The sequence below is a fragment of the Halyomorpha halys genome, unplaced genomic scaffold (genome assembly GCF_000696795.3).
Source record: "Halyomorpha halys isolate HHAL.00 unplaced genomic scaffold, Hhal_1.1 Scaffold27.1, whole genome shotgun sequence".
In the NCBI taxonomy this organism is placed as follows: domain Eukaryota; kingdom Metazoa; phylum Arthropoda; class Insecta; order Hemiptera; family Pentatomidae; genus Halyomorpha; species Halyomorpha halys.
The window spans coordinates 958,315-968,084 of NW_027115109.1; the positions used below are offsets into that span (position 1 = coordinate 958,315).

At 32.9% G+C, this 9,770-nt stretch overlaps 1 protein-coding gene across 3 annotated transcripts in view; it reads left to right on the forward strand.

Annotated features, from left to right (window-relative positions):
* Mef2 (myocyte enhancer factor 2) overlaps nucleotides 1–9,770 on the forward strand; it is a 364,222-nt gene that overhangs the window by 216,510 nt on the left and 137,942 nt on the right. For 2 of the 3 annotated variants that reach the window (XM_014424937.3, XM_067052186.1), the window contains exon 1: nucleotides 5,637–5,816. The exons of the other annotated variant lie outside the window; for it this stretch is intronic. The gene's annotated coding sequence lies outside the window, so the exon portion shown is untranslated. Of the gene's footprint in view, nucleotides 1–5,636; nucleotides 5,817–9,770 lie in introns of those variants that run through there. 3 annotated transcript variants of the gene reach the window in all.

The following is a 9,770-nucleotide window of genomic DNA, read 5'->3' on the forward strand; positions in this document are numbered from 1 at the left end:
TAAATAAATAAAATAACATAATGATAAAATAATATATACAATATTTACAGAATCGACCTGAGGATCCCTGAGCCCGCTCTATCCCCCACGTGTGAGGGGTAGAGCAGAGCCAAAGAGATCCCAGCGCATCCCTCTCGCCGCATCACTGGTAATGGAGGTTAAGGTTAAAGTTAAAACATTCGAAATCGTCTTAATGAAAAGGAGAAGCATCTTAATGCTGCTACCAATTATAGTCGCATTATATGTTAACTCTAACATGTCACAATTTCACAACAATCTAACCTTTGTTTGAGTAATCTTATGCATAATAATTACGGAGAAATCTCCTAATTCATGGTAATTTTATTTTTTTCTAAATCTTCTCTTCTTTCTTATTTCGTCGCCCCCTTACAGTTATTCATGGCCTCCCCCAAATGTATCTGTGGCCATCTCCGCCCCCCTGAATCGCTTCAGCACCCACTGTAGGGGCGGTCTCGCCCACTTTGGGAATCACTCAATTAGATGGTAGTTTTGTCTCGTGTTGAAACGATAATGTTATATCATATTAGCATAACATTTGTATGTTTTTTTTCTTTTAATGAACAATTTATTTATGAATGGAATAAATAGTAAGGAAAAGCATTGATCATTAAAAGTAGGATCGTACAAAATTTCGAGTTCTAGTTTTCAACTGAAATAGTCCAAATAAAAGTCTTACTTTTTCTTTAAAATAAACCAACCGGAATTTTCACTTTATACAATAGATTTTTACTTTTTTATGATTTTCTTCATGCCTCCAACGGGTTATTAATCCGTAAATCGATGTCCAATTAAGTGTTCTTTAAACTATATATATCTTATTCTCATTGAAATAGCTAATTATGGCAGTGGATAAATACGAAATATTATACAATTTGACAAATTTAAAGAGGGGGAAAAAAGGAAAGACAGAGACATAAGTTCAAATCGCAAAAAGCCAAGATCGGACGCGTATTCGATCACTTTTATATGTACACATTGCTTAGTTATCTTTTGTTGTACTGTTGTATTTTTGGCAGAAACAAAATTGATATTTTTTATTTTCACCTCGAGAAACCCTAAAATACGTATGTTTATAATAAGTGAAAGTTGTGTCCGCACTAGATTTTTTATTTCAGAGATTTTGTAATATTATCTTCTAATAATATTTTAATGACATTTAATCAATACATTTAAGGTTTCAAAAAATATTTTTGAAAAGAATATTATATCTTCTTATTTTCGCCGCACGGGATGAGTGCTCAGGTCGGAACGTTGTGAGGGTCGATTTCCCCGCCTGGGACAGTTAATATTTATTTCTCGGCGGTCCCAAGAAATGAATCTTGACTCTCCCACCTTTGTTTTTACGAGGTGGCGACTCTAAGGTAGCCGCCAGGGGTTGGCCAATATAAATAACTCTCATTTCACTTAAGCTATCAGCTACCAGGTGAGTTCATTTTTCTTATAGTTGCTAAATTGATGTATGTGATGTTCCATAACTTAGTAGAAATAAACTTATGAAGAAATAAAATATAGAAAACGACAATTCGATTCCCGATTTACTTTCACGGGCCAGAGCCATCAATCCTACACCCGGCTCGTGTGAGTAGCATCCAGTAGGCTGATATGCTTTATATACTACGGAGGGAGGAGGAAGAAGCGTAGTTTCCTTCATGAATTTTCAGCCATCCAAATACAGACTACGTTTAACGTTTACAAACTTTTATTGTTAGCCCCTTAACCCGTTTGGCCACCACGGCGTCCTTCTATTATCTTAATGGAACAGAAATCCAGTAAGAGGCCCAACAGGTCATCTTGACTTACTACAGTACAGGTTAACTCTGTACATACCTAAATTGATGTACGTGATGTTCCATAACATGCATGGTCTGTCTTTTGCTTTTCCTGTCCCATTTTTTCATTGACCAGTCCTAATCTGCCATATATCTCGAGGACTTTTTACAACTCCTTATGTTCATGGTGAGGGATTTATAAAGATAACGGACTATAAGATCTCCTTGGAGTAATGAATGAACAGGAATAAATTGACACTATTAAATTAATTAATTTGCGCTAATTAATTAACGGTATATTCAATCTATCATAGACATAACAAATGATCTTTTGTATATGAGGGTTTGGTGAAGATAACTCCGGACCACAGTTGGCACTGAGAGCGGGATTCGTTTGGAACTTCTTTTCGATTCTCCTGTTCGCTGGAGTCCTAACCTTGGCCTATGTTTAATAACGTTTTAATAGCACTGTACTTACTTCATAAAAATAAATATTTAATTGCACAAATAAATGACATCGAGAGTTTCTAGATTTGACTTTGCTGTTAAAGTCCACGATATAAAAATATATGTAGGTGCAATGGTACAGTGCGATATAGTTTAGTACATAGTACAGAGTTAACCTGTACTGTAGTATTTAAGTCAAGACCTGTTGGGTCTCTTACTTGATTTCTGTTCCATTATGATAATAGGACAACGCCGTGGTGGCCAAACAGGTTAAGGGGCTTACAATAAAAGTTAGTAAACGTTAAACGTAGTCTGTATTTGGATGGCTGAAAATTCATGAAGGAAACTACGCTTCTTCCTCACTCCCCCCCCCATTATATAAAGCTCATCAGCCTACTGGATGCTACTCACACTAGCCGGGTGTAGGATTGATGGCTCTAGCCCGTGAAAGTAAATCGGGAATCGCATTGTGGTTTTCTATATTTTATTTCTTCATAACTTTATTTCTACTGATAATTTCTGACGCTCAGTCAGAGCTATGTCGAATGTAACAAACCCGAGGTGTGCACAGTTGCGCAGTTGGTTTGAACTTCAAAGTCAAGGGCAGTGTTAGACAATGGTGGGCAACTATGCCCCAGTAAATAACTTACGATAAGAATCAGTTCACGCCACTCGTCGATTTTCTATCCTTCATGGGTGTCACCCAATATCGCTTTTTCTTGATTTTTTCTCCCTTATTTTATTTAGTTTTGGCTCAAGTCCTTCATTCAGGATTTATACTGACCTAGAGTAGGGACGTCAAGATTCTCGGGGCCGCCGCGAAATAAATATTAACTAAGCCAGGTGGGAGTCGAACCCACAACTTTCTGAGGTATTATTTATTCTTATTTACTATTATTTATACATTTAAATTAAGGGATGATTCAGTTCTAGTTTAAGATGTACCATCTTATGCTTATGGTCTAAACTGAATTAATATACAATTATAATTTTATTTGCCAATCTTTAAATTTACTATTAGTTTACTGTTTTCATATCTTGTATGTTACAACATTTCACAGTTTAGGTTTTATGAAATGGATGGAGTTTTAAAGCATTGTGGATGTTCCGTTTTTTTTTTGTAGTACGACAAAAATCTACAAAGCCATTATAAGAAATTAAAAAATGGAATGGAATTAAGAATATGTTCATTCTTACACTGAATTTGTACTACCCTTATTTTGGTACACCGAGCAAATTTATGTTATAAGGATATTTAGACTTTTCCACCAATTCCTTTAAAAATTTATTTTATTTGTTTAGGAAAATATTTCCGAAACTCTTCAGCTTATAAATTTTGAAGAGTCTTAAGAACGAGAAGGTTACCGGCATAACGTGGGCGTGTTTTAACCCTGATTTCATGCCATGTTAAGTGCAAAGGGATTTTATGCCTTGATATCTCTACCAAATTAAACTTTTTACTAAAACATGGGTGAATCTTGTAGGAAACATTAATTTAAGCCAATCTAACCCATACTTAGAGGAATAACGTCAAAAATAAAATTTCTTTATGTTGAATAAATTCTTATAGTAATTATTTTTTTTTTTTATTTTGTCTCAAGTACTTAATTGAGAAGCTACATAGCCCCAGAGTGTGATGATATTCATTTCTCGGAGCCATCGCGAAATAAATATTTACTGATCCAGGTGAGAATCGAACCGACTACCATCTGAGCCGAGCACTCTGGGAAAAGATCCAAGAACCTTTAGATTGGTGGAAATAGAGTTCAGTAGAAAAATAATTATAATGCTATCCGTTTTTATTCTCATACTGTTATTCTCCATTAAACTACGTTTTTAAAACATTGCTAAATTTCTTTTTCACGAAAGTTGATCTCAAATTTTATTTTCTATCAGTTATAAGGAACCAAATATGAGTTTTATGATTAATCCCTTTCTTAGTTGCAATTTCTGAAAATGACTGCGAGCAATTTGTGCCAGACAATACTAGCATTTGGTAATACTTAGTTCCTATAAGCTAGGTCATCCGGTATTTTTGTATATTATCTGTTTTTTAAAAATATTTATTTATTGCTATTTACAACTGTACATTATAATACATTTAGTAACTTTGATCTAAGTTAAATTGGAGTGTTACAGGCGTGTAGAGAAACTACCCATTGGTAGCATTCTAATGACGTTTTACATTAGCTGGTCTCGTGGTCATCTTCTTTTCAGGCGCCTCGGAGAATTGTCAGGAACGGATGAGGATGCAAGGTTAGAAACTAGGGAGTTTATAATGGAAGGAGTGATATATTTATTATCTGTTAGATTTAGATTTTCAATTTGATGTTAATTTTAATTTCAAATCTTCAAACTTAAGTAATTCAAATTCCACTTAAATATATATATTTTTTTTTCACTTTACTTTTATTTCAAAGGAAAACGTTAATGTTCGAAGAAACATTGGCGTTTTTCATAAATCATTCGAACAATAACATTTTTTACTCTTGTATGTTTCCTAGTGGTTCTTTTCTTCCTTGATTACAATCTTAAATTGTACCTACTATTGGTTTCCAGATGTTTGTCATGAAGTGATACCAATCCTCCCAATGCGACCATCAAATTCCCTCCACTTTTTGATAAGAAAAATAAAACACAGGTTTTGATCTTATTTATACTGCAAGGAGGCTTAGGTATAGAATTCAAATTTGTTTATACTCTCATAAACGGATCCAAAACGCAATATATCAAAATAAGTCCGAAATTTGGTGCATTGTAACCCTGTTTGATGGTAATTTGTTTTTTAAGAAAGTTTATTTTTGCGTTGGATACACATGTTTGGGGTTTTTATTAAGGTGTTATAAATGTAGATTAACTATCTTTAGGAATTAAAAAACGAAACAAAATGTATTCTAGTGTTTAGTATTAACGAGTTTGTATTTTATTATATTAACTTTTTTTTTTAATTTAATTAATACCACATCAGCCTGTTAAGTCCTACATGGTTGATATAACCGTTACATTTATTTTAACTTTAAAGTTTACACTTATAGGATTGAAGTTCGACTGTAGAGCTTGAACTGATTCACAACCCTGCTGTTGTCATCTGTCCTCGTCGTTCGATAACCTCAACGCTCGCCGATTTAGAAGTACTAAGAAAATATTCTCCAACATGAAAGGAGAATACCGTTTTGTTTTCGATGTTATCTCAAACCCGTCATTTTCGTCGAAAAAAATAACTGCAGGTCCCTGAGCCGACCAGTCAAGGGGTATTTTAGAATTGTGATATTTTGGGGGGCAGCGGATCAGAAATAGGGCTCTCTATAGTTAACTTTGTGCGCTGTGTATATTTAAATTGGTCTAAAAAGAACATGGGAGTTTGTGTGCTTGAAATAACCGATAGGAGTTGGTGCGCTCTAAACGGGACCCAACGCCCGCCGAGTGAGGTTCTAGCCGCGTCGGTGCGAAGAAGTTGCGACAAACTGGAAGTGATGGAGGCTGATGGACCATGGACCACGCCATCTTTGACGGATGGTGGCCACCTAACTGCAACTACCTGCCTACACACTCCGTCAGAGGAAGCCGCCATTTTATGACGTATGTAATGTAAATGACCTAATCATTTAATGGTGTTTCATTTGTCTATGATATGAAACTATTAACAAAATAATATAATAATATTTTTTAAAAAAAATGTATACATATTCTATATATAAATACGTAAATGTATGCATACATATATACATATATGTATTTTTTTTTCTGTTCAGTGTATGTATATTAGTCTCCAATTAAATTCTTTCAAGGTTTTGAATTATTATATTATGAAATCAGCATAAATTTTCATTTTAGTTGCTATTATAGGTAAATATTTACTGTAAACAAATAACGTGAAAAGGTAATTGATTGTTTCATATACTCTAGAATTATTCTCAAAAAATGCTGAAAATTATTTAATGTTCTACTGTAAAAATCAATCAGTACTTGTGTAATGAACACAAATTTTCATTAATTTAGTATATTGGTAGGTGATAAAAAGGCTTTATTTGTATTATCTGTCCTCTAAATAATATATTTTTTAAAAATTACGCCATATAAAAAAAATATTGTTAGAAATTCAATCAATTGTCGTTTATTCAAATTAATTTAAAAATTAGCATTGTATTCTTTCCTCAACTATTTTTCATTTTTATTTATTATTTTCTACAAAATCATTGTAATTCATTTAAAAAGGTTTCTATCTGCCAATAGTTTGGTTGAGTGATCCTCTCAAAATTATTTTACAACTGAAGTAATTAAGGCGTTTTTGACATACGTTATAAACTATTTTTCTATTATTGAATATCATATATCGTAATTTTAAAATTGATTAGAAGATGGCCACGAGACCAGCTAATTACAGTCATTAGAGTGCTACCAATGGGTAGTTTCTCTACACGCCTGTAACAACTCCAATTTAACTTAGATCAGATTTACTAAATGTATTATAATGTACAGTTGTAAATAGCAATAAATAAATATTTAAAAAAAAAATTGATTAATCAAAGTTCCCGCCCACTGCCTTTTATGTTAATCGATACTTATCGATTTATACAATATTTAAATGGATATTGAGATAATTAAAATTTATAATGAATTTTTTAATGATTAAATAACATTAGGGTTCTTGCTTCGAATTACAACCCACGCCTCCTTGAAACTAGTTTATTTTTTTTTGGTCCTTTTATGAGTTTAAGTGAGGACTTAAACTCATAAATCTGAGTTCGCTCTGTTTATCTTAAAAAGAATTTTTTTATCATACGTTCTATATCTGAAAAGACCCAGGTTCGAATCCGGCTGGGGCAGATAATTATTCTATGTTTTACTGTAGCCGTGAGTCATCCCTGTGAGTACCCTTAATTGAGTAAAAATCTGGTGTTCGAGCGTGATTCTGATCAAATCATCTCCTTGCACAGCCGTTGGTCTAGCAACAATACTTCCTTACATAGTACTGCAACCATTTTTAATATTTCAAAGTAGCTACTATATAAAGTTATATTGTATTACTATATACGTTGTTATTGAATATATATATTTTAATTTTTATCAAAAACAGAATACACAATAGCGGAGACTTATTCATGAAATTTAATACACAAAAAAGCCATTATAGTCTCAAAAAAAAAAAAATCTTGCCAAATTTTCGCCCATTCAGGCATCATCAGCGCATTAGTGTACTTCTGAAAAACATACATTATACATTAAAAGGACTTACCATCCAAACAAATAAAATAACAAAACAATTACTCAATATAATCTGTCTCCAGCTCCGAACACCTTGTCGTAGTAAGTAAACAAGAACCTCCTCCAGAAGAGTTGCCAACAATAAAAACTGCCCTAGCATAACATTGCCTTGAACTTTAGCATACATTTGATTTTTAGAACCCACCTATTTTAAATAAATAAGGAAAGCTCAGAAAAAAAAAAAAATACCTCGCGGTACGATATATTTCAGAAAACTTCAGTAGTGTTGTAATTTTTAAAACTGATTGCGAGAAACTCAATAATTATTTTTTCCGAAACAATAAGTATTTAAATAAATAATTATGTGATTTTAGGTTGGCATTGAAATTTATTAGAATATGGTAATGAGTTTTAATATATTTTTTGTGATTAAAAAATATTTAAGAATTTTTTTTTTTAAATGAGATAAAATAATCATATAATAAAAACTAAAGAAATGCTATAATTTGGAAAGGAGACAACGTGGTATTGAAAATTTAAACACCAATGCGACTTTAGCTTCAGATAAATTTTGGGTCAATCCTATTCTGCTTACTCTTGGTAAATAATAAATAACTTTATTATAAAAATATTTTTAATCGTGAGAGTAGACTGGCAATATTGGCGTGTTGGAGGTGGCAAATTTCTGATCCGATGAGAATCCGTGAGGACAGTATGGCTTATTCTTAAGCGGGTTAGAGCAACTTCCTCCATGTGGTGGGATGTCGACCATGGTTTTACTAATCTTTTTATTTCTTTTAATTTATTCAGAGAGCTTTCATTTCACATGTCCTGCCATTATTTTAAGAGGTCTACTGAGTTCGAATGGCGTAATAACGGTAGTAGCATGATCGCCTTTCTGGCAGCTTTCTCTGCGAGCTTGTTGCCATCGATGCAAATTGGGACCCAAATGGAATTTATGGACTTACCTTGATCTGAAAGTTTTAAGAGAAAAGATTGGATTCTTGTGATAAGTGGATGTTCAGGGTACTTGTTTCTTAAACGTTTTAGAGAGCTCAGTGAATTTAAAATTATTACAATTGTCTTGTGAGTTATTGAAAGGCAAAAATGGAGGGCTGATGCTATCACGTTGAGTGTTGAACATAAGTTATGTAATTTAGAATCGTGGGTTGAATCAGGGAAAACAAAAGACGAGGCGTTTCAGCTTTTTGATGAAGAATGTTTTTTCACATGACTATGAGAGCTATAAAGTCTCGAAATCCTTTTTTCAAGAAAGCTGTTTGGTTTATTTTGACTGTGGGACATGACTAGGGTGAACAATTAATTCTGGAAACGTCGAACAAAAATATAGTTGTTTTTATTATTATTGATTCAGAAATAAAATATATTCCAACCGTTCTCCAATGATCTTCGATATAGTACAAAAATGGATTACTTTTGGGCAAAATGCTACAAATATCGATGGAGTTAAATCCAGACTTAAGTAAGAGGATTACTTTTCAGAGTCAATGGTATCTCGTTGTTAATCTCTAATAGTTAAGGGCTTTCATCTCTCTATCCACGGTCTATTCTGTTAAGTCAAAGTGAACCAAAATCCAGCTTATATTCATAGTACATAATATTGTTATATCCTTGTATAAAAGGGAATATTGTTTGTAATATGCTAGGATTTCCGAACTTAGACCTTTCAAAAGCTCGTTAGTAGGGGAGTATGAGAACAAGGAAATTCGTCATGGTGGGATTTAAGGTTAATCCTTCTTAAATTTAGTGAAACGCAACCTTATACACATGCTGAATAGTCAAAGACGACTGACGTAAGGAAGTCTCATGGGGATTATTATTGATTGATTCAGTTGAATGAGAAACTCTGCTATTCATGCCTATCAACGAAATATATGACAAATTTGGCTAAATTAACTGAAAACACCATCGAGTAGTAACTAAACAGAGCTTGAAGGAATGGTAAAGGGCTATTAAATTTAGATTCAGGTTATAATCACCATTTTCAAATTGCATTCATGGTTTATTATTATTGTATAACTTCGAAGCACAGTATAGGTCAGTATCTCAGTAAGGCACTGGAGAGATGTCTAGAGTAAGACTATATATTATAGATATTTTTCTTTCCTATCAGCTGCGGATGAACTCGATTCTTGATTAAATACAAAGTGGGTACTATGGGGGTTAAATACTAAATCATTTTGGAGAGAAGATTATTAAAACCTCCTTTAATGAGTTGTGTTATTTTTTTGGTACTGGTTGAAATCAAGATTTCTAGAACTAACTCTATAACTCTAAAAATGTAAATTGTTGTAACTTAACTTTTAT